A 27465-nucleotide genomic window follows, 5' to 3' on the forward strand; every position below is an offset into this window, starting at 1 on the left:
TTTACAAATTGACCTTTCTAACTATATGAAGAATTGAGTTGGACTTTTTTTTTTTCATGGTAATTGCATTGAATCTGTATATTGCTTTGGGCAAGGTGTCATTTTACTATGTTTATCCTTCCAATCCATGAGCATGGGGTATTTTTCCATTTTTGAGATCTTCTTCAATTTCCTTCTTCAGACACTTGAAGTTGTTCTCATAAAGATCCTTCACTTGCTTGGTTAGGGTCACAGCAAGGTAGTTTTATAGTATTTCTGACTATTGTGAAGGGTGTCAATTCTCTCTAATTTTGTTCTTAGCCCATTTATTCTTTTAGTAGAGGGAGGCTAGTTATTTTTTTTCGGTTAATTTTGTAACTAGCCACTTTGCTGATGTTGTTTATCAGCTTTTGGTGTCTTTTGGTAGAATTTTTGGGGGTAACTTAATAATACTATCACATCATCTGCAAATAGTGATATTTTAACTACTTACATTCTGATTTGTATCCTTTTAACTTCTTTTTGCTCTCCAATGGCTCTGGCTAGAACTTCAAGTAAACAAATACTTTTGGAATATATTCAAGATTCTTTGGTACTTAATAGTCTACTATTTCAACTGTCTCAACATTGTTGAAAGGTCAATCTAGGAACTCTTATATAATTCTAACTTATCTTTGATCTTTTGAAATAAACAAAGTGAAATCAGGCATTGCTTACTTCTAAGGTCCAACAGTATATCAGGCAAAAAGAAAAGTCTTATTCCAAAGGAACCCTTAGGAAAACAATTGCATCTTAGACTGAAACAAAATTATAACCAAAAGTGGCAAACATTGCATAGTGTAGTTCCATTTCCAGTATCTGACCCATATAGGGCAGGATGTGATCTTTTAAATACTTTCTTAGCCTTGATATTAAAGCTTAGCAGGTTAGAGTTCACATGGCCATGATTGCTATCTCTTCCTACTTCTGGTCTTTTACCATATGGCCTACATTGTTAGCCTCTTAATTTGCAAATATGCTATATATTTACCTTCATTGGCATTTGCCTTCATTCTCATCACATACCATCCTGTTATGGACTGGACACTAGAACTGACTCTGTCAAGTTGTCTTGGCCCTGCATAATTTCTGTGTTCTCTATGTCAGAAAAAGAAGTAGTATTTTGATAATGCCAAGTTATGATGAGTAGCGGATGTATCAGGTTCATGTGAACAATGTTGTCAAGAGGTGCAGAGTTCTCTAGAAAAAGAATCAAATCCTAATTTATAGTGTTGCAAAGCAATATGCATTATTTTTAATGGTACTATTCTATTTGTAAAATAATCCAAAATTGAAAAGGCTAGTGGACATTGCTCATCAAATTTCTGCTAAAAAGTACCTAGAACAAAATTGACCCATCAAAAGTCGTGCTTCAACAGTTAAAGACTCTGATTTTAGTTTACATACCTTGAATAGTAGTTTTAAAACCTGATTAGAATGTAAAGACAAATTAAGGGCTTGACCAGATGATGTGGATGAAAGTAAATGTTAAGATAAACTTCTAATTGCAATATAAATCAATTTATACTTCACTCTTTATATTGAGAATCTTCCTATTTCTTGATGAAAAAGGACACAAGACTGCTCTTAGACCCATTTTAATTGGACTGAGAAATGTTAATTGAAAATACTTTGGGTAAAGATTTCCAAAAGATGTGCAAATGCTGAACATGACCTAATTAACATTTCTGCATGACTTTGTTGCACTTTTTTTTAACTTCTCTAGTTGTGGTTTTCCTGAAGCATCTTGATTAAACTCTGTGAAGGGTAGTTTGTGAGAGGACTATTAATTACAGCTTAGTGAGTTAACACTTGCATGTAAGGCTGGTGTGATTCCTGTGCTGAGTCAGGGAACATGGCATGGCTACCCACCTTCTCATTTGCAGCAAATTAAAGCATTTATAATTTTGAAATGGTGCTTACTAGATGACTCATCCTAACATACTTCTTAATGTACCCCTCTTCTACATTTATGGCTCCATTTCAGTGACAGTGCTGTGTTGCAGCAAAATTGACACCACCAGTTCAAAACACTGACAACAAAAGGGGATATTCTGCTTCTGTTGCATTGCACATGAAAACCAAGAAATTTATGACATGCTTGTATGATTATAAAACCTTTTTCTTGGAAAACATGTGCTAGTAGTATAACAGCAAACAGCATACAAATTTTCATCTTAACCCATTATGGGGATATATGTACTGTAGCTGGCACACTGGGTTCCTAAATATGAAAATCTGTTTTTCACACTTTATTTTTAAAATACAAGTCTTTAGTTTTCATAATGACTGTGTCTAACTCTAAGTTCCAATGCATTTTTTTAACGTGGCATCCATGAAGTTTAACATGAAGTAGTGAGATCCCAGTTAATCAGAACAGTTAGCTTGTTAGGTTGATCATTGTTCAAGTAGCATTTTCCATCTCTGTTCTTGCAGTAAAGCAACATCTGCAGCAAGGAGCTAAAATGACATTGTACAATGTGTATTCTGCTAAAGGTTTCCAAGCAATGATTCATTGGAGAAAATAAAACAGCATTGTTCTCTTTGAAAGACTTCGACATTCCCAAAGGAGGAAAAAAAACAAAACACACAAGAAAACCTATTTCATGATCTTAGCAGCTTAACATTGATTATGAAGCTGAAAAAAATTGTCATACAAAATAATTCCAGTTGCCCAGGCATTATAAAGTCTCCAGAAACAACTGCTTCACAAATGATAGAACAAAACAAGGGCATATATACAGATGTGAAAACATAAAACTCCTTAATACTGTTTTTTAGTAATTCTCAGAATGTATTGTAATGTATTCTAGACTACAGCAGGCTCCACATGACACACATTAAAATGCATTGCTAATGGTCCCACCCTGAGATAATATATGGGCATCTTTATTATTATTTTCAAGCATTCTAGATGACACTATCAGTCAAGATTTTGAATCCATTACCTTGAGGCAAATAAAATCTCATGTAATTTTTAAACCCCAGTGAATGCTGCCTAATAGTGGGCTGTAAGGCTGACTGTGAAGGCTCATTTGCTCTGCAGAAAAATGTGAGTTAGCTACTGGCCAGTAGCCTGAACAAATATAAAGCTTCTGTGGTTTTTGAAGAGAGACACAATATAGCCTGGTCTATACAATTTGGAGAACAAAGAGGTTTAATAGAAGATTAATTATGCTATGTTAATTAAACTTTTCATAGATACTGATATTCAAGATTAATAATATTTTATAATAAAATCTTATGCTTGACTACTTGTTAATAGCATAGATTTTATTATCATAGTCAAAAGATTGTGGCCCTCTGTCCTCATAAGGAATCAAAACCAAGTTTTATCATGAATATAAAGCTATTCACTATTTTCTATATTATATAGCACACAATATGATATCACTTTTGGTGTATTTGCTTTATGTTATACTAATTTCCCCAGTGCCTTATTTGATGTTTTTATCATTTTACTGTGAACCTAGAAGGACACTCCACAGGACCCTCTTTAAAAGTAAGTTTTCATAATGAAACTGAACAGATAGTTCAATTAAAGTAGCTTATATTTGCTGTTCCAATCACTTTTGCTTCACACAGTGACAAACAATATCTTCTTTTTCAGACAAAATGATACATATCAGTGAAATTTTATGGTCTATTGTATTTGTTGCAAATACTCGAAAATGAGGCAAAATTTAAAATATCTATTTAAAATGAAGACTTTACAGCTTTGAATATAATCTGATTACACAATTCAGCTAGACAACTTAGTATCTTAAAGTGGCTTTTCAGATCCAGAAACATCTATCAGATGTATTTGTATATTTGGGACCTTTTTGGACCTGACATTGAATAAAATGGCATAAGCCTAAGAACTTTGGATTGCTTTTAAACTTATCTTTTTGTTACTGTTTTTTTCTGCATTAATTCTGTCATTTATTTATGTGAAATATTTACAAAATACTTCATCTTCTTCCTTGTCTCTGATTATGTAAGCAAAAATTCTAGTAGAATGTGCCTTCCAATTGCATTAAAACCACACATTTTGCAGTAGACATCAGAATAGCGATGCATTCTGATGAGTGGGCTGAAATATAGATGTGTTGAATTTAACAGTTGTTGTCCAGTATCAAATTATGTGTGCAGAACAACAGGCTATAAGGCAAATTTTGCTAATAATGTTATTGGAGATTAACATTCACTGATTCAACATTAGTATATATGTTTAAACATGTTAGTAAAGAACTATGAAGTTCTATGCTTCAGCATCACTATTGAAAATTTTAAGAGCTCTCTTCAATGACTTCCTGTCTACACTGTATTTTCTTTGTTTGTTTGTTTATTACAGGGATGTTCTGTGTGATAAATGTTCTCATAAAATCCCTAAGTATGTCTAATTCTTAACAGTTAAATATGGAGTCACTGAAACCAGTGCAAATATGTCTCATCTCTCTTTGTCCAGAGTGACATCACAGATTAAATACTTCTGCATAGTTTCTTGACTATAGCTGAATCCTCAGTCATTAACACAAACAGCAAAGTAACTGGACCCACAGATATTAGCATGGCTTCATGGGGCAGCACAGAATGAAGACATACAAATGGTCTTTGGTGTTAACATTGACCATAAACATCAACTTGGTTCCAGAGAGAGCAGAGTCCCAGAGAGTAGCATCTCTTTGTTGACATCATATATCATGGACATCATCATGGACTCAGGCAGCACACACCACACACATTAACACAGCCTCCAGCAACATTTACCATGGTCTTTAATATGGCCAGTTGTGCCAGAATAGACACTAGATAACACCATGTCCTTTGAGGATAACAGGGGTGGACATCTGCACTTCTTTGAGAAAAGAATATGATCATCAGGTTCCTAGCAGACTTAGGGACAAGTTCTATGCTCTGGCAGTCTTATTAGCCCAGGTACAACTTTCGTCTTCCATAAACCAATCAAAAGATCCAAATTAATAATGAAAATCATAAAATGCATTTTTTTCAATGTGGTCACATAAGAAAAACAGAGTCCTTGATTTTTATTTTTAAATTTTTCCTTCTCCTAGTATGATATTTTTGTATAAATTTCATTTCCTTGGGGAGCCTTGTTTCAACAGTACAGCCAGAGTAAGGGATGTATGTTTTCCTTATAACATTCTTATTCCTTCTGTGCCAGTTGCAGAGGGCATCTTGTTTTCTTGAGGAGAGTTATTTCTCTAAACAAAGTACATAAAGGACATCCAATTTTTGTGCTTTTAATATAAATACAGACAAGGAGATGTTAAATGTTAAAATGTGCTTACATCACAAAACTAAAACCTTTTTATACAAACAAGACATGGGTTTCAAACTTTATTGGCAACTGAAATAATAACAACTCAAATTCTTGGCATTCACTTCATCCATATTCACTTCATCCATACTAAATTTATATCTCTGGAGTTGTAACCAAGTATTCCCTATATTTCATACAAGTTTTCATGCTGACATACTTGAAATAAGAAAAGTATGTTAGTCTGATATTTTTTACATTTTGTATTTTTAAAATATTTGAAATAAATTTGATAGTGACCCTTTTTCTGCTGTGGAATATCTCTTTAAAATATTAGTACAATGTAATATTTTACATATATTTATACAATTATATATATATATATATATATATATATATATATATATATATATGCAAAACTTCCACAGTGTATATGTAGCTCTCAAAGAAAAAGAAATAGGGAATATTTCTCTCCTAACATGTCAGTTCTTGGGATAAAACTCAGATCCAGTTGGAGACACAGAACAAGGGTGAATACAACATACTTACTTTGTTTTCAAAGGCATAGAATTTATCTCTAGTTTTATAAAAATAAACTAAAATTACAATAGGACTTTTGGGTATGAAGTGAGCTTTCTCAATAAGGAAAAGCATCTAGATCATTCAAGATACAAAAGCCATTCTGGTACTAGGATACGTAATTTTGATAAAATTGAATTAACTTTCTTTTGTGCTAGATGTTTGTGTATTTAATAATATGTAAAATAACTTGGGAAAATTGTGTAGTGTGGAACTGGATGCTACATCTCTCTCTTTCTTCTTTCTGCTTATTCTCTCCTTCCTTCTCTCCCTCCCTCCCTACTTCTCTCCCCCTCTCTATCTGTATGACTTACTGTGTCCCACTCTGTCACTGTCTATGTCCCTCTGTCTCTCTCTGTCTCTGCATGTCTCTGTTTATTCATCCTTCTCTGTCTTTGAAACTACATGATATTCAATGGTTCTGGAAAAATTATATTCTCATGAGCACATGAATACATGAATGCTCTTATCAATATTCAAATTCAGTTGGTTGATGCAGGTAGGTAAGCACTATTTCATAGGTTCTATAGAGTTCAAAATATCTTTTTGGTGGGTTACAAACTGTTTAACATTGCTAATTTTTATCTTACAAATTTATTTTTTTTTAAAAAGAGAGAGACATGTACAATTTTTAAGGGCATTTTGGCAGAACACTATATGAATATATTTTTGTCAGTACTTAATTCTTTTAGGGGTATGATAGTATGCACTGAAATCTTATTAGTTACCATAAGCATAAAGGACATGTAGAATAGAATGTAACATGGAAACAATCAGAGTTTTCTTGGTGTGTATAAATTAAATATAATGATCTTTGAATACCAAAAATTGCCACAAGGCTATATTCATAACTCTTGGATTATTAATGATTTAAGGTCCAGGTGCACTACACTCTGAAGAACGTGCTACACACTTATTTTTTCCTAAATAGGACTGAGGCTTTTACTTTTTGGCCTTTGTTTTTTTTGAGCTTCATATGGCCTGTGAGTTGTTTCTGGGGTATTCAGAGCTTTCTATTATCAGTGACTGCATATTATGTCCATTTATTTGTGACAGGGTTACCTCACTCAGGATGATATTATCTAGATGCATCCATTTTCTTATAAAAATTCATAAAGTCATTTTTTTCTAATAGTTGAGTAGTACTCCATTGTGTAAATATACCACAAGTTTTGTATCCATTCATCTACTTAAAGATATCTGGGTTCTTTCTAGCTTCTGGATATTATAAATAGGGCTGATAGGAACATCATGGTGCTTGTGTCCTTACTGTATGTTAGAGCATCTTTGGGGTATATGCCCAGAAGTGGAAAAACTGGGTCTTCAGGTAGGACTACTTCCAATATTCTGAGGAACTGCCAGACTGATTTCCAGAGTGGTTGTACCAGCTTACAACCCCACCAGCAGTGGAGGAATGTTTCTCTTTCTTCAAATCCTCACCAGCATCTGCTGTCTTTTGAGTTTTTGATCTTAGCCATTCTGAATTGTGTGAGTGGAATCTCAGTGCTCTTAATAATATGGTTCACCTATTCACCTATTAATGATGAGTATGCAAAGAGGTGAAATTTTCATACAATTGGCATATGAGACTATTACTAGCATTCAAAGATAATGAAAATACAGTCACTACCTCAATCACTTTTAAATTTCACTTAAAAAAAGGACATCACTATCTGCTAATGGTCAAATCTAATACTATATTTCCAGTCCTTATTTAATATGATGTCTACATCAATGGACATAATTAATTATATTGTGTTTATTAAATTCCCATCTCACATTCCATATATGCTGCTATCTTTTTTTTCTTGTACATTTTTCATCATTGTGATGGTATTTTCCCATTAATTTCCATGTCATTTCTCATTTCCAATTCTTCAACTTTTGGTTATGTTCCAGCATTCATTAATGGAATTGATATTAATGACATATACATTATACTCTCTGAAAAGTCTTAGGTATTTTATATTTTTAGCTCCTACTGATTAACAAAACTCAATTTATAAAATTGTAAGTCTTAAAAAAATTATAAAAACAGCTGAAATAATATTCTATCACAAACATGATATTCTTTATTATTAATTTATAATACTTGTATTTGTTACTTTCTCTGAGAAAATATGATTATGTGTCTACTAGTCACCACAATATGAGGCTATTTAAAGTCTATGCCAATGAATAAGTTGAGATTAAAGAAAGTTACTTAGAAGAATATGGAGTTAAGTTTGTCAATTGAATACCAGCAAGAATGTGAGTAATGACTCATGTAAATTGGATTCTATAGGCTTCTGTACAACTTGTAGCCAGTTTGCTGACAATTCTCCTTTCTCACTTACCCCCAGCAATTTGTTACCATCACCAAATCACAGTGAAGTGCATCAGTAGTCTTTGCTTTGTTTCACTCTATCTCGTACCTGGGCAAATAAAGTTATGAATTTAGAGAAGTAGTGTGATGGTAAAATGCCTACCTAGAAGCTACAAATGCCTGAGGTCAGACTTCAGCATTGTTGGGGGAAATGGATATACTTTTAAATTGTAGCACAAAAAATGTTTGATACTTTTAATTTTTGAGATATGTTACTAATCTATCAATTAAAATCAACAATATTTTAAAATAGTAGATAAAGGCTGGGGTGGTTTAGTGCAAAAATTCCCAGTATTAGAGTAAAATTTGATTTTAGAACTCATGGCAGAAGGAAATAACCTACCTTTGAGTCTGCTTACATCTACATGTGTGCCATAGTACTCACTGCCTCATACACACACATAATATACTACTACTACTAGTACTACTACTACTATTACTACTACTACTACTACTACTACTACTACTACTACTACTACTACTACAAAATAAATAAAGAAAACACCTTAAACAAGGCTTGTAATTGTAGCACCTATAACGTCATGTTATCAGGAATTCAAGGGTGAATTTGGACTACACAGAATATTATGTTCTTTTAGTTGTGGCTAGTTGGGTTAAACACATATTTTTGTAAGACACAACAAAAGTACATCCATTACATCTTCTTTTTTTTTAAATTTATTTTAAAAAACAAAGATAAAAGAAAAAAATTAAACATTTTTGCATAAATGTATACAAATAAAACTGTGTCAGTGCTTGGCTTTTTTTTTTTTTTTTTTTAAGGTTTGATACTCTGCATTAAGGTCTTACTTGTTACAATGAGCAAAAAGTACATGTAAAACAGGGTATAACCCGGAATTAGTCAACGTTTTCTTAGTGTGTAAGAATTGAGCATGACATTTTGTTTTTGTTTTTGTTTTTTTTTTGTTTTGTTTTTGATTTTTTTCCTTTTTCTTGAACTTTACACATTCAATGAGTTGTTATGAGTTGTTTCCCGGGGCAGTCCGAGCCTCTGGGGTTAGCATCCCACTATCAGTGACTGCATATTATGCCTGTTGTTTTGTAACTGGGGTATGTCACTCAGAATGATATTCTCTAGATGCAAAAATTTTCTTAAGAATTTGGTTAAGTCATTGTTTCTGATGGTTGAGTAGTACTCCATTGTGTAAATGTACCACAATTTATGTTTCCATTCATCTACTGAAGTACATCTGGGTTCTTTCAAGCTTCTGGCTATTATAAATGGAGCTGATATGAACATTGTGGTGCATGTAACTTTGTTGTATATATGAGTCTCTCTGGGGTATATGCCCAGAAGTAGAATAGCTGGATCTTCAAGTAGTACTATGTCTGAGGTATCGCCAGACTGATTTCCAGAGTGGTTCTATGAGTTTACAACCACACCAACACTGTAGAAGTTTTCCTTTTGCTCCATAACCTGGCCAGCATCTGCTGCCATCTGAGATTTGGATCTTGGCCAATCTGACTGGTGTGAGGTGGAATCTCAGGGTTGTTTTGATTTGCATTTCCCTGATGGCTAAGGATGTCTAGCACTTCTTTAGATGTTTCCCAGCCATTCAATATTCCTCAATTGAAAACGTTTTGTTTAGCTCTGTACCCCATTTTTTAATAGGGTTGTTTGATTCTATGGTGTCTAGCTTTTTGTGTTCTTTGTATACCTTGGATATTAGGCCTTTATCTGATGTGGAGTTTGTAAAGATCTTTTCCCATTCTGTTGGCTGCCTTTCTGTTTTCTTGACAATGTCCTTAGCCTTACAGAAACTTAGCAATTTCATTAAGTCCCATTTGTTAATATTTGTCCTTAGGGCTTGAGCCATTGGTGTTTGTTCAGAAAATTTTCTCTTGTGCCTATGTGTTCTAAGGTTTTCCCTTCTTTCTCATCTAATAGTTTCAGTGTATCTGGTTTAATGTGGAGATCTTTGATCCACTCACACTTCAGCTTTGTAAAAAAAGATAAGAAAGGGTCTATTTTCATTCCTTCCCACGCTGAGTTCCAATTACCAGCACCATTTGTTGACTAGGTTGTACTTTTTCCCTTGAATGTTTACAGCTCCTTTGTAAAAATCAGGAGGCCATATACATGAGGGCTCATTTCTGGATCTTCTATTCTATTCCATTGATACATGTGCCTATTTGTTTACTAGTACCATGCATTTTTTTTCATAATTGCCTTGTATTATAGCTTGAGGTCAGGGGTAGTGATTACTGCAGATGTTTTCTTGTTGTTGAGGATGGATTTACCTATTCTAGATCTTTTGTTATTCCTTATGAAATTGCACATTTATCTTTCCACCTCTATGAAGAACTGGGTTGGAATTTTGATGGGGATTGCATTGAATCTGTAGATTGCTTTTGGTAGAATGGCCATTTTTAAAATGTTGATCTTTGCAATCCATGAGCATAGGAGATCTTTCCATTTTTCTGAGATCCTCCTCAATTTCTTTCTTTAGAGGTTTGAAGTTCTTGTCATACAGGTCCTTCACTTGCTTACTTATAGTCACACCAAGGTATTTCACAGTTTTTGTGACCATTGTGAAGGGTATCTTTTCCCTAATTCCTTTCTCCACATGTTTGTCCTTTGAATATAGTAAGGCTACTGTTTTGTTTGAGTTAAATTTGTATCGAGACACTTTGCTGAACTTGTTTATCAGCTGTAGGAGCACTCTGGTGGAATTTTTGGGGTCACTCAAGTACACTATCATGTCATCCGCAAAGAGTAATGTTTTCATCACTTCCTTTCTGATTTTTATCCCCTTGATCTCCTTTTGCTGTCTAATTGCTCCAGCCAGGACTTCCAGTACTATGTTGAATAGGTAGGGGAACAGTGGGCAGCCTTGTCAAGTCCCTGATTTTAGTGGGATTGCTTCAAGTTTCCCACCGTTAAGTTTGAGGTTGGCTGTTGGTTTGATGTATATTGCTTTTATTAAGTTTAGGTACGGACCTTGGATTCCTGTTCTTTCCAGGACTTTTAACATGAAGGGCTGTTGAATTTTGTCAAACGCTTTCTCAGCATCTAGTGAGATGATCATGTGATTTTGTTCTTTGAGTTTGTTTATAAGGTGGATTACATTGATGGATTTCCTTATATTAAACCATCCCTGTATCCCAGGGATGAAGCCTACTTGGTCATTGTGAATAATCATTTTGATGTGTTCTTGGATTCAGTTTGCAAGGATTTTGTTGAGTATTTTTGCATCAATGTTCATAAGTGAGATTGGTCTGACGTTCTCTTTCCTTGTAGGGTCTTTGTGTGGTTTAGGAATGAGGGTTATTGTAGCCTCAAAAAATGAGTTAGGTAATATTCCATCTGATTCTATCTTTTGGAATAGTTTGGAGAGTATTGGTGTTATGTCTGCAATAAATATCTGTTAAAATTTTGCACTGAACCTGTCTGGACCTGGGGTTTTTTTGGATGGGATGATTTTGATGACTTCTTCTATTTCTTTAGGTGTTAAGGGATTATTTAGATGGTTTACCTGGTCCTGGTTTATCTTTAGGATCTTGTATCTGTCTAGGAATTTATACATTTCCTCCAGATTTTCCAACTTTGTGGAGTATAGGCTCGTGTAGAAGGATCTGATGATTTCTTGAATTTCCTCACTTTTAGTTGTTATGTCTCCACTTTCCTTTCTGATTTTGTTAATTTGTATACTCTCTTTTTGCCCTGTAGTTATTCTAGCTAGAGGTTTATCAATCCTGTTGATTTTCTCAAAGAACCAGCTCTTGGTTTTGTTGATTCTTTGGATGGTTCTTTTTGTTTCTATTTGGTCTATTTCTGCACTAATTTTGATTTTTGTTGCTCTCTACTTCTCTTGGGTGTATCTGTTTCCTTTTGTTCTAGAGCTTTTAGCTGTGCTATCAAGTTGCTGATGTATGCTCTCTCTAGTTTCTTTTTGGAAGCACTTAGGGCTATGAGTTTTCTTCTCAGTACTGCTTTCATTGCATCCCATAGGTTTGGTTATGTTGTGTTTTCGTTTTCATTTAATTCTAGAAAATCCTTAATTTCTTTCTTTATTATTTATTTGACCCCGCTATCATTTAACAGAGTGTTGTCTAGTTTCCATGTGTATGTGGGATTTTTCCTTGCATCTTCTAATGTTCTGGCTATGTAGCTGACAAAGTTCGCTTTTATGGAATATGAGAAGAGGTGAGTAAATATATAAGGTAACTAATAGGGTTATTTATATTATTACTAGCAGTTAGTCTTATGCATATATATTTCAAGTAGTTTAAGGTGATTATTTTAGCTGGCAGTCAATGCTTTCCTCAGGAATACTTTTACCTCCCTTTGATTTGGATAATAGTTTTTAATTTAAACTTAAAGCTTTACGCTGAAATGGAAACCAAACAAGATACCAGGAATCTGGCTCCAGAAACTGTGCATAACAAGTGCCTGTCCACTAGTGAGAATTTTCATCCTATAAAATTGTGTGACTCTAATATATTTTATTATTGTCTATTTTATAATATATTTTATATTGAGACCAAGCTTTACCCTACTCTAAGTAACTATATTACATATATATTTATTATTTAAGTCTGCTGCTTGACATTATTGATTAATTAATTAGGGTTCAGCTCTGTTTTGAGTAACACTGTACAGGCAGAAATTTGTGTCCAGGTTTGCCACTGGTTAAGAACTTATTTGTAAAACATTAAGTCACAATTCTAAAAAAAAATGTAATTAAAATTTAGGACCCTGTAAGCCCAGGGGTGGATTAAGACTATCTCAGATAAGTCAAAATAGAGAATTGCTGAACATGCAAGTCTGAGGAAGGGTACAACATCATCATCTGGACTCCAAAAAAGAAGAGGATATCTAGCACTGTGATACCAATAGTTCCCAGTGGCCTGCCATCTGTCCAATCAGTTTGCACTGCAAGAGACTGAAAAGAAAATCATTTATTACTCAGAGACCTAATCTCCGCTTAATCTTTACTGTTTGCATAATCTGTTCTAATTGCCCTCCATCTGTCTACCTATTCATTCATCAAGACCTGGTCTTGCACCATGACTCAAGGACCCTGCACTTTACCTCCTAGGTCCTGTATCTTGCCTCTACAACTTGATTTAATTCTGAAACCTGACTCAACCATACAAACCATAATGCTGCATTCTTGGATATTGATGATTCCAGATTGATAGTTAATGTATAAACACTCTCATAACATCATTTTATATCCCTCAGATTTCTGTATAATTTCGTCTATTTTTAACTATCTCTAACCAGAATGTATCTAAATCTAGATTGAAATAGGCATAGAGATAAAGATAGAGATATTATTCCTCAGTGATATAAATTTGTGTGATATGAGAGCAAATATAATAAGTGATACTGGAATTAAAAATGAAAAGTTTGCCAATGACAAGCTCTGAATGGAAACTGCTATTACTTGGTAAAGTATAGCCAATTAAACTAATATAAACAGTGATTTTATTATTATTCAATATATTTTCACATTGTGAAAAGAGAAACAAATATGACTAATTTTCTAGGACATCTTATTAAACTGTAGTAAAACCATGGAAGCTAAGCATTCTTACCTATTTTACACAGCTTCAATGATCTATTATCATTTATAGTACACAATGCATTAGAATTGAATATAAATATTTGTGATATTGTGTATTTTAAATAAAAACAAAATGTCTGCTCATGTTCCATACATATATTATTTTTCTGAATATATAATACTTAGTTTGTTGAATTCCACAGATATGGAGGCCAGTTGTGTTTATAATGATTAAACATTGAAAATTCTGAGGGATACAGGATTGTAATAAGATTTACTTAAACATCTCAGATGTTTCAGTAATAGAATCTCTTAAACTAGTGATATAAAAACTTAGTAGAGAGAGAAATTGTATTATTTGTATTATTATTTTATTATTTTCATTATAGAATGTGAGCATCAAATAAACACATTAGATTTAGATATGTTCTACATAAACATGCTTAATTTCAATATAGTGCTACACTTACAACAGTTTAAATAAAATCAGTCTGGTGGTTCTTAAGAATTTTGGACATCCCAGAAACACCTTCAGACTATATGAAGTTCAAGAAAAACAAATGCCAAAAAAGAGAAATATCATTATGCTTAATCTTTACACAGGATGAAAACTTTGACTATTTCCAGGTTACATCTTGTTTTACATGTACTTTATGCTCATTGTAACTAGTAAGATTTTAAGGCATACTATCAAACCTTTAAAAAAATCAAGTACTGTCAAAAATGTATTCATATACTTTTATTCAAAAACATTTATAATATCTGTACATTTATCATTGTTTCTTTTTAAATAAAGTTGCTTAATTAAAAAAACGAAAAGAAATTTCTAGGCAAATGGATGGAACTAGAGAATATCATTCTGAGTGAGGTCACCCAGTCTCAAAAGAACAGTCATAATATGTAGTCATTGTTAATTAGATATTAGCCCAAGAAATCTCTGAATACCCAAGAAACAAATCACAGATCATATGAAGCTTAAAAAGAAAGGCCAAAAAGTGGAAGGCTCAGTCTTTCTTAGAAAAACAAACAAACAAAAAACAAGTGTATAGCACCCTCTCAGAGTAGGGTACACCTATATCTTAAATCACTAATAATTCAAGAGCTAAGAAGATAGTCTTGTAGCAATTTTTGGTATTTAAAAATTATTATGTTTAATCTATACACACCAAGAAATCTTTGACTATTTCCCTGTTACACTTTTTATATGTACTTTATGCTTATGGTGACTAGTAAGGATTCAATGCGTAGTACAAAACCTTTAAAAAAATCAAGTACTGACAAAAATATATTCATACACTTTTATGCCAAAATGCTTCTAAAATCTGTGCATCTCTCTCTTTTTTTAATAAAGTTGTAAGAAAATATATTGTGATGTTTTATGTTTAATAACCTCAACATTTTGGAGATTATTTAAATTTGAAAGTAGCCTGGAAACTTTAGTAAGTATATATTCCTAATCTAACTCCAAAATCAAAATAACAACATAGTGAAGATTTTTTAAAAAAATGCCAATATATGAATAATGCTTACCTTTAAGAAGGGTATTGGAATAAGTCAGCGTTCTTTTTTTTTATTACCTTGTACCAGAAGGTTAAAAAATAATTTGTCCTCAGATGTTTCAGTAATCAAGTCTGTTAAATTAAATTAGTAATTCGAAGACTACTCATAAGAAAAAACGAAAAATATTATTGCACATACAGGGTCACTAGAGAAAATGAGCACCCAATTAACCAGTCAGAATTAAATATGTATATATCCTTGTCATGGCATTCTATGAAAAGAGAAACTCATAAAATTTAAAAGGAATAGGAAATGAGTTTTTGGGCCTGTGAAGGAACTTAGAGACTAAACTAAGATGGGAAAATTTGTCTGGACTCTGGATTCAGTGTCATTCATTCTAGGTTTTATATATAGTCATCCAAGAACATTGTGTTTTCTCCAGAAGAGCAAGCCTTAGTCACAGAGAGAACACTCCGAGACAGCATATTTCTGCCCTTCAAAACAAATTTTGAGACATACATTGTCCTTCAAGACATGAACATGGACTCCATAAAACAAAGTCATACATGTGACTGAGGTGCCTTTGTGTATGTGCTTGCTTTTTGGTTCTTTATATTACACTAATAAAATCAAATATATTTTAAAATAAGTTTAACTGATTAAATGTCAAAAATAACATGTAATAAACTAGCTCATTTACTTTTTTTATATTTGTAAATAAAATTAAAAGGTGATATTAACAGGTAGATTCTTCATATTTAAGAGTTAGAGAGTAGTAGGAAGGAATAAAATTAAGTAAAAATTAAAAAAAGTAAATCTTCACACTTGAACAAAATCTTATTACATGGAATCTGACTTTACTACCCTGTAATGCCTTCTGTAAATATTTAGAGCCTAACTTCTAATGATCCATAAATTCTTAATCCAAATAACTAGTTAAAGATGACTGATGCTATAAAACTTACTATTCAACATTCTTCAACAAAATAATAAAATGCCTGTGTCTATTATGATATGGAATTCTTACAAATAACAAAGGAAATAAGAGGGTTTATCTCCATTTAACTGTGATAAAAGGGCTGTTTCCTAGATAGTGGACTACTTTTTTTTCTAAGTAATGATTGCTGTACTATATCTCTGAGTGTCTTTTCAGGGTATTGGTATTAATAAACTTTTTTAAATACCTTTTATACATATATTCTGTTATAGTAAATAGATTTACCCCTGTACTTTCAGCTTGACTTCAATGAACCAAACATGCAATTTATATGTTCCATTTTGGGGACTTCTCAGGTTACCTTCTTTGATTTCCCTTCATTTATTTTTAGGTTAAATCAGTCCACCAGAGGCTAGAGCATGCTATCTTGGACTGCTCTGTCATGAGACCAAAATGTTTCTTTGATATGAGTCCTGAACAATATTATTCTTTATGGTAAAAGCCAAGACATTGCTTCCAAGTCCCTGTGGAAATCCTTACTTTTCGCTTTCAATCAAAAGACACTGATCAAATGTACTATATGATGGTACCTAAAATCAGCAGGAAAGGAAGTAAAGCCACAGCCAAAAGGGTAAATAGCCATTTTTCTCCTTCTCCTGGCCCATTCATTTTTCCTGCCTTGGAAACCACATTTTCACATCTTTGGTTCAGGACATCACTTTCATTTCCCTTAAGATATATTTACTTCAGCCTTTCCTTCATCATTATTCTAATTTAAACTTCAAGAAATGTTTGGGTTTGTAATGAAGCAAAGTTTCACCTTCATGATTTAAGAGAGTCTCTATTGCCTTGGGACATTGTAGTTTGGAATTTACCTTGGGTTTCCCAGGATGGTGAAAATTAGCCTGATCTTTAACAACATGAGAAATCTGTGTATCTCAGTCAACCCCTTCTAACAAATATTGCATCTTAAGTAATTTCTTTACAATGAATATTATACATTTTATTCTCCCTCATTTACATGCATTATGCAATTTTGTATTATTTTATTCATTTACATTCTAGTCATTGTCCCCTTAAGTCCTCCTCTTACAGTATCCTATCACATTCATCCTCCCTCTTGCTTCTGAGAGGATGCTCCCCCCACCAAACATATGCTCCTCCCACTTCATATGGCCTTAAGTATCTCAAAGACTAAGTGTCTTCTACCACTGAGGTAAAACCAGGTAGACCTCAACTACATAAGTCCAAGAGACCTCGAGTCAGCATGTATATGCTCCTGGTTTGTGACTCCATCTCTGGGAGCTTTCTGAGTTCTGATTTAGTATAGATTGTTGGTCTTCCTATGGAACCACTCTTCCGTTTAGTGTTTTAAATTCTTCCAGTTATTCAACTATAGGGAACCCTGACTTCCGTCCAAAGGTTGGGTATAAATTTTTGCTTCCATCTGAGTCAGCTGCTGACTAAGAGGATAGATACGCCAGGCTCCAATTTGTGAGCACAGCATAGCATAGTAGTGCCCGGTCACTCTCATGATATGGATCCTACGTTGGGCCCGTCATTAGACCACCTTTCCTTCAGTCCCTTCTCCATTTTGTCCGTGAAGTTTTGTTGTTGTTTTTGTTTTATTTTGTTTTGTTTTGTTGTGATTGAAAAGAAACAATTCGTGGTCAGGAATTTGGACTGTGGGTTATTAACCCTGTTCCTCCACTCAAGACCCTGTCTATCTATGGGTCATGGACTCTATGAGTTCCCATTCCCAGTGTTGTACATATTGGGTAAATTCCACCCCAATGATTCCTGAGAGTGTCTTACCTTCAGGGTCTCAGTAATTTCTGATTAATATACTCCTTACAGTATGTAGGTTGTATCCTAGATATTCTGTACTTTTGACTAATATCTCCTTATCAGTCAGTGAGTACGTACCATGCTTGTTCTTTTAAATTTGAATTACCTCACTCTGAATGATATTTTCTTGTTCTATCCATTTGGAACTGCAAAAGTCACGATGTCCTTATTTTTAATAGCTGAATAGTATTTCATTGGTTAAATGCACCACATTTTTTGTATCCATTCTTCTGTTAAGTGATATCTGTGTTGTTTCCAACTTCTGGCTATTACCAATAAGGCTGTTAAGAACATAGCAGAGCATATGTCTTGTGGTATGTTAAGACATCTTTTGGGTATATGCCCGAAAATGGTATAGGTACTTCTTCAGATAAAATTATTCTCATTTTTCTGAATCTGTTAGATTGATTTCCAGGGTGGTTGTACCATGTTACAATCCCACCAGCAATGTGGGGGTGTTCTTACTTCTCCATATCCTTGCCAGCATGTGCTGTCACTTGAGATTTTTAACCTTAGGTATTCTGATTGGTGTGAAGTGAAATCTCAGTGACATTTTGATTTGCATCTCTCTGATGAATAGGGGCCTTAAACTTCTCTGAAAGTTCTTCTCAACCATTCAAGATTTATCTGTTGTAAATTTTCTGTTTAGCTTTGTAACCCCTTTTTAATTGGTACATTTACACTTTCTTTACATTGTAGATATGAGGCTTCTGTGGAATGTAAGGTTAGTAAAGATTGTTTATTACTAGACTATAGGTTGCCAACTTTTCCTGTTGACTATGCCCTTTGCCTTACAGAAGCTTTTCATTTTCATGAGGTCCTATCTATCAATTTTTGATCTTAGAGCCTGTTCTCTTCAGGAAATTTATCCCTGGGCCAATGAGTTTTAGGCTCTTGCCCAATTTCTTTTCTATTAGATGCAGTGTATCTGGTTTTATGTTGAGGTCCTTAATTCACTTGGAGTCATCTGAGTAAACTGTCACTGTCAATCTTGGGAATGTGTCTTCTCTCTTTTGTCTAGAATTATGGAAAGGCAGTGGGTTGATTTCATTACATAGGCCTTTATACCATGTATATAGTCACCATTTTTGTATCATTAATATTAACTTTTTGCTAAAGAATGAATACCTAAATAAGCAAATGTTAATATGCTCCTTTTACTACCCAAGTAACTTGAAATATGAACTTTCATAATGATAGTCGGTCTACTTACAACAACGGAATGTTACTTCCTGGGAATTCAGCAGTCATTTTTAGTAAGTCTGTATAATTTCTGATGTCTATTTTTTTCTGTGGTTTTGTATAAGCTGAGATTACGTCTAGTTCCAGACTAATAGTTATCAGAACATTCAGTCTTAACTCCTAAAATATTGTTTATTGGACACATATATCATGATTTGCTCTCTATGTTATCAGGAGATAGCCTTTATATTGTCTCTCACAATCCATTACTGTCACCTGTAAGGTTAGTCTGACAGTGTGAATGATAAGATTTTAAGGCAAAATGTGACCATAGCACAATACTTCATGTTAAATCTCTGTCTCTCAGTCTCTCTGTCTCTCTGACTCTCTCTCTCTCTCCTGATTCTGTCTTAGTTACTCACACTCTTTCTGTCTCTCTGCCTCTGTCTGTCTCTCTATCAGTCTCTCTGTCTCTCTCTCTTTCTCTCCCTCCCTCCCTCCCTCCCTCCCTCCCTCCCTCTCTCCCTCTCTCTCTCCCCCCCCTCTCTCTCTCTCTTTCTCTCTCTGTGTGTGTGTGTGTGTGTGTGTGTATGTGTGTGTGTGTGGCCACTCACACTCTCTCTTTCTGTCTCTCTATATCTCTGTCTCTGTCTCTCTCTCTCTCTGTCTGTCTCTCTGTCTCTCATACACACACACACACACACACACACACACACACACACACACATATACCATGAAAAATAATAGAAGTAGAAATATCATGTTTAGAATCTATGTAAACATTGATAACCTCAGTTCTAAAGCTATTGCTAGAGTGGTAAAATTGGCCTTATTACTTGAGGTGTAGGAAGGAAGATGCTTTGTTTAAGGACTTCTTAAGAGATAAGTAGCTTCTTTAGGTCTGTGCAATGTATCATAGTATTTTGTGTGTGATTACATACAATGTATACCGTTTTCACTCAGGTTGATGTTTTCTAGCTCCATTTATTTGTTTGAAAATTTCATAGTGAACTTTTTTTTAATAGTTGTGTAGAATTCCTCTGTAGATATTGACCACAATTTCTTTATTTATTCTTCAGTTGGAGGATGTCTAAATGTTTCCAGTTCCTGGCTATTACGAAAAAAAGCTGCTATATGCATACATAGTTCAACCAGTGTTTCTGAGGGATGGTGGAACATCCTTGGTGTATATTACCAGAAGTGGTATAACCGGGTCTCGAGGTATAACTATCCCATATTTACTGAGAAATTGCCAAATTCATTTCCAGGAGTTTGCTTGAATTTCACTGAATAGGTGACATAGAATAGATACCGAGTGTGGAAGGAGGGAGGGGAATGAATTTCAGAAGGCTAGAAGGGGAGAAGAACAGATATAGTGGGCATCATCTTTAATGACATTCTGCTGTATATGCATTCTGCTATGACAAGAACCTAGCATAACTGTAATCAGAAAGACTTTACCAAGCAACTGATGGAAAATGATGCAGAGACTCACAGGCAAATGTTAGGTTTAACTTGAAGAATCTTGTGTAAGAAAGTTAGGAAAAATTGAAGGAATCCAATGGGTCAAAGATACCACAAGAAAGCCTACAGAATCAATTAGCCTTGGCCCATAGGAGCTCATGGAGACTGAACTGCCAAAAAAAGAGTATGTATGGGAGATAAGTAGGCCCCTTCCTTTTATTTAATACTTGTGCATCTGGGTCTTCATGGGATTCTTCTAAATTGGGAGTTGAGTTGTCTCTGATTATATTGTTTGGTTTTTGATACTTCTACCGTACTTGAGATGCCTTTTATAGCCTCAGTACAATATTGGCTTAGTTTTACTACAACTTCATATATCAAGAATGATTAATATCAATGGGATACCTCCCATTTTCTGAGAAAGAGAGGGACTGGTGGATATGATTAGGGTAGAGGGAGAGAATGAAGAGAGAGGGTGACTAGAAGAGGAAGGAGAGAAAGCTGTTATTGGCATATAAACTAAATACATAAATTAATCCAAAGGAATTCATGAGAGTTAGAGAGACAGACAGACAGACAGACAGATAGACAGACAGAGAGAGAGAGAGAGAGAGAGAGAGAGAGAGAGAGAGAGAGAGAGAGAGAGAGAGAGAACTGGAGTTTATTCTTTGTTTTTGTAGCTGTTTATATCTACATATCACTTTATTTTGTTAAAGGTTTACCTTTCAAGAAAACCTGGAAAAATGGCATTTCATGATTTCTATTATATGGAAATTCTATAAAAGAATATAATATTTACCAATATAATATAAAATTATATTTTATATTTAAAAACACTTTTTCTCAAGAAATTTTGAGAATGTGATTGAAAACTTGACACATTTACCATGTAGAAAGCAACTGAAGAATTAATTCTAATTTAATGTTTATACAGTTATGCCTAGGTTTTCCACTGATATCACGATTTTTAATCATAGGAATAATGCAGTTTAAAAATAAAGACTTTATTTATATGGCTCAGTGTTTAATATAACTTACTGCTCATTCAGAATACTTAGATTTCCTGCATATGCATAACAATTTACAAGTGCATGTGACTCAAGTTCCAGGAGGTCTTCTTCTGTCTTCTCACCACATTATGCACTATGAATGCATGTGGTTTATAAACATTTGTCCAGTTAAAACACCCATACATAGAAAAGAATAAAATGATTTAAAAAATAGTTTTTAAATGATTTAATATTTTATATTACTTTATCAAGAATGGTCATTATCAAGGAAAGTTATATATAAATAGCATTATACAATCTAAGAAGATTATGCACTGAAAATTATATTACACATACACACATATGTATACATATATGTGTACATAAAAATAGTATATGAAAAAGTGGTAATAAAAATTAAAAAAAGAACAAGTGGGTCTATTGTTAAAGGTTGGGTTTAGAGGGAGTAAAGGGAACTCATGTAATAATACCACAATCAAAAAATTAAATCAAAATCAATACAAATGACAAATAGAGGTGAGAAAAAATTACATACTGTTAGTGGAAGTGTGAACTTGTGTATTGAAACTGTACATAGTTGTGGAGAATTTTTCAATGCTTCTTCTGGATTTGATCACAAAGATTTTATATCCTACTATGTTTTTACATGATTGTTCCAGCTACAGCTTTAATCAAAATATCTAGGTGATGGCATTGGTCTTTATATACAAGATAGTATTATAATCAGTTGTAAAGAAAAGTGAAATTATAAAATTTACAGGAAATGGCTATAAACCATATTATAATTATTGAGGAAATGGTAGTACAACAATACAAATGCTTTGTGTGTTTTTCTCATATGTAAATATACTTTTGAATTTTTTGTGATCTGTGTCAGTTTCAATATAAGATCAAAAACCTGCAAATCACCAATAGAGGTCATAGTATAAGATGCCTTAAAGGAAAAGGGAATAGTATAATCCATTTGGTAAATAACCAAGAATAGGGGAAGAGGGGAGGTAGAAAATTTTTAGAGGGCTTCGGGAATGAGGCCTGGTTATAAAGGAAGGAAGGAGAAAGGCTAATGAAAACTAATGGCATATAAAAAGTCTTAAGTAATCCATTCCATTTTATGTTAATTAAAAATATAATTAAGGCTGGAAAGATTGACTAATGGGTAATGTAACATATTGCCAAGCCTGACTACCTAAATTTGATCCTGAGAACTGAAATAGTGAAAGTAAAATACTGAGTCCTCCAAGTTGTTCCTGTGTCAACCACAAATGTTTCAAACCTAAAACCAATAATAATAATAATAATAATAATAATAATAATAATAATAATAATATTGAATATAATTATAAAAAGAGAATTTGAGTGGATAATGCTGCCCCATGATGTTTTGGTTTATTTAACAAATACTTTATCCTAGATCAAGTCAACTTGAAACTAGTCCCAAGGGCAAGTACCAATCGCAAACACTATTCATGATACTCTGTTTTGCTTATTGACAAGAACAAATTGTCCTTTAAGAGGCTCTACCCAGGAGCTGACTCAGACAGATACAAGCACCCATAGCCAAAAAAGCAAAAGGAGCTTCAGGAATCCTATAGAATAGGGGAGTATTTTGAGACTGAAGAGGATAGGAACTTCAGAAGAAGACCAACAGAGTTAACTAACCAATATCATTTGGGCTGTCAGACAAAAACACCAATAAAGAACATACACAGGGTGATCATAGGCCTCATCATACTTACATAACAGATGTGCAGGTTTGTCTTCATGTGGTTCTTGAACAACTTTGAGAAAGTGCTATTACAAAACTTCTGCCTGTTTGTGGGACATGTTCTTCTAGCTGGTCTGTTTGTGTGGCCTCAAAGAGAGAACAAGTGCCTAGTCTTGAAGAGAGTTGAAGTGTCAGGGTAGAGGGATACCGGGGGAGGGTATCAATTAAAAGGAAAAGGGAGTATGGAGAAATGATTATGAGAGTGGATGACAGGAATGAGGTAGTAAATGAGATGTAAAATGAATAATTAAACATAAAATTAAATTAACAAAAATCAGAGGCAGAGAGAAAACTCAGTTGCTATAATACTTCATTCCAAGGCTAGTGGTTAGAGTTTTATTGTTGGAACTCACATGGTGAAAAGAAAGGAAAGGATGAAAGTCCAAATTTACTTTTCTGCAGTTCACACATTAAGGTTATTATCAAACAACTCACCACTTGGTAAATAAATGTGAAAACAAATAATTAATGATTAAAATATCATTAAGCTATTTTCTTGTTAGCTTTGTTTTTCTCCAAACACACTCATATCACCTATTTTCAAATTCATGACCTTTTGGCCTTTGTATATATTATGTATTTTGTTATATTTGGGCATATTCAAAACATGTTAAATATATTGTATATTTATATAAACTTATATGTATACCAAGTATATATATATAAATATATATATATATATATATATATATAAATATCTTCAAGTATATATCAAATATATGAAATATATCAAGTATATCTCTCTACACTTTTATGCAAATTTCTGCATCTTTTTGATGATTTTTTTTATTGGTGTGTGTATGTTTGTATGTATGTAATATTCATGTGTTACACTTCACTTTAGATAATCAAATAAGAATTTCACCCATTTGAAAGATAAATTCTGGAAACTGAGCAACTGGTGGGTGGGAGACCCGGGCTGCCAGGGAGCAGCGAGATCTTTGCGGAGTGAACACAAAAAGTGCACCTCTTCCCTTGGCCTGTCCTGCCCTGCCTGATCCAGAGACCAGGAACAGAAATTTCGAACTTCTGTTTCCACCCGGTGGTGACTTCAGGACGCAGAGCGGAGCCTGGCCCATCTGCCACCCAGAATGACGGCTCTTAGAGGCTGAGCAACTAACTGGTGGGTGGGAGACCTGGGCTGCCAGAGAGCAGAGAGATCTCTGCGGAGTGCACACGAAAAGTACACCCCCTGCCTTGACCTGACCCGCCCTGTCTGATCCAGCGACCAGGAATAGAACTTGGAACTTCTGTTCCCTCCTGGTGACTCTGAGGCATAGAACAGGGCTCAACCCATCTGCCACCTGGACCAGTGGAGATCCAGGGACACAGACCAGATACAAGGGAAAAGCAAGAACATATCACTGACAACAAAATGGCAAGAGAAAAGCGAAAGAGTATATCCCACGGAAACCAAGACAACCTGGCAACACCAGAACCAAACTCTCCCATAACAGAAAACATCGGAATTCCAAACACTCCAGAATAGGAAGACACAGACCTGAAATCATACCTCAAGATGCTGATAGAGATACTTAAACAAGAATGGGAAGAAAAGCAAAAAGATTCAGAAGCTTTTAAAGAGGAAACAAGAAAAACACTCAAAAAACTCAAAGAACTAGAGGAAAACAGAATCAAAGAGATGAAGGAATGGAAGAGGAAATTTAAAACAGAAATTGACACAATAAAGAAAACACAAAAAGAGATAACCCGAGAGGTAGAACACCTAAAAAAAGAAAGCAGGAACCACAGAAGCAAATATTTTCAATAGATTACAAGAGATGGAAGAGAGAATCTCGGGGGCAGAAGACAACATTGTAAGCATAGACAAAACAGCCAGAGAAGATACAAAAAACAAAAAGCTCCTAACCCAAAATATCCAGGAAATTCAGGACACAATGAGAAGACCGAACCTAAGGATAATAGGAATAGAAGAGGGAGAAGAGTATCAACTAAGAGGCACAGTAAATATCTTCAACGAAATCATAGAAGAAAACTTCCCTACCCTTAAAAATGAGATGACCACGAGCATAAAACAAGCCTTCAGAACCCCAAATAGGTTATACCAGAAAACAAATACCTCCCGACACATAATAGTAAAAACATCAAGTGCCCAGAGCAAAGAAATAATACTAAAAGAAGTAAGGGAAAAAGGTCAGGTAACATATAAAGGCAGGCCAATCAGACTCACACCCGATTTCTCAACAGAGACTATGAAAGCTAGAAGAACCTGGACAGACAACATGCACACCCTAAGAGAACACAAGTGCCAACCCAAGATGCTATACCCAGCAAAACTATCAATCACCATCGATGGAGAGATGAAGATATTTCAAGAGAAATCAAAATTTACACAACATCTTACCACAAATCCAGCACTACAACAAATAATAGGTGGAAAACCCAATACAATGAGGGAAAATACAGCCTAGTAAAAGCAGGAAAACTCCTGAACAAGAAAACTAAAAGAAGAAAAAGACACAGACACAACTCAACCCACACAAGCAATAATGGAAGGAAACAGAAACAACTATTCCTTGATATCTATTAACATAAATGGACTCAACTCCCCAATAAAGAGACATAGGCTATCAGACTGGATACATAAACAAAATCCAGCCTTTTGGTGCATACAGGAAACTAATCTCATAGACAAAGACAGACACTATCTCAGAGTTAAGGGGTGGTAAAAAAAAAAAAAAAAAAAAAAAAACTTCCAAGCAAACAGCTCCAAGAAACAAGCTGGAGTGGCTATTCTAATATTGAATAAAGTAAATTTCCAACCAAAAGTTTTCAAAAAAGATAAGGAAAGACACTTTTTACTCATTACCGGGAAAACCGGTCAGGAGAAACTCTCAATCCTTAACATATATGCTCCAAATAAAAAAGCACCCACATTCATAAAAGAAATCCTACTAAAGCTCAAAAAATATATTTCACCTTACACAATAATAGTGAGAGACTTTAATACCCCACTCTCACCAATGGATAGAACATGGAAACAGAAACTGAAAAAGGACACTGCAAAACTAGCAGAGACTTTGAAACAACTAGAATTAATAGATATATACAGAACATATTATCCTAAAGTAAAAGGATACAACTTCTTCTCAGCACCCCATGGCACCTTCTCGAAAATTGACCACATAATTGGACACAGAGCTAGCCTCAATCGATATAAAAAGATTGAAATACTCCCATGCATCCTCTCAGATCACCATGGTCTACAGCTGGTCTTTAACAACAACAAAGACAACAAAAAGCCCACATACACATGGAAACTAAACAACTCTGTGTTAAACGATAGCAGGGTCAAAGAAGAAATAAAAAAAAGGAATTAAGGATTTTCTAGAATTCAACGAAAACGAAAATACAACATACCCATACTTATGGGATGCAATGAAAGCAGTACTAAGAGGAAAATACATAGCCCTAAGTGCTTCCATAAAGAAACTGGAGAGAGCTTCACCCCTTCATTTTAAAAGTCCTGGAAAGAACAGGAGTCCAAGGTCCATACCTAAACATAATAAAAGCAATATACAGCAAACCAACAGCCAACATCAAACTTAATGGCGAGAAACTTGAAGCAATTCCACTAAAATCAGGGACTCGACAAGGCTGCCCACTCTCCCCCTACCTATTCAACATAGTACTGGAAGTCCTGGCTGGAGCAATTAGACAGCAAAAGGAGATCAAGGGGATACAAATCGGGAAGGAAGAGATAAAAACATCACTCTTTGTAGATGACATGATAGTGTACTTGAATGACCCCAAAAATTCCACCAGAGAACTTCTACAGCTGATAAACAAGTTCAGCAAAGTGGCTGGATACAAAATTAACTGGAACAAATCAGTAGCCTTCCTATACTCAAAGGACAAACATGTGGAGAAAGAAATTAGGGAAAAGGTACCCTTCATAATCGTCACAAAAACTATGAAATACATTGGTGTGACTCTAACTAAGCAAGTGAAGGAACTGTATGACAACAACTTCAAACCT

The sequence above is a fragment of the Micromys minutus genome (genome assembly GCF_963924665.1).
Source record: "Micromys minutus genome assembly, chromosome: X".
NCBI classification, from domain to species: Eukaryota; Metazoa; Chordata; class Mammalia; order Rodentia; family Muridae; genus Micromys; species Micromys minutus.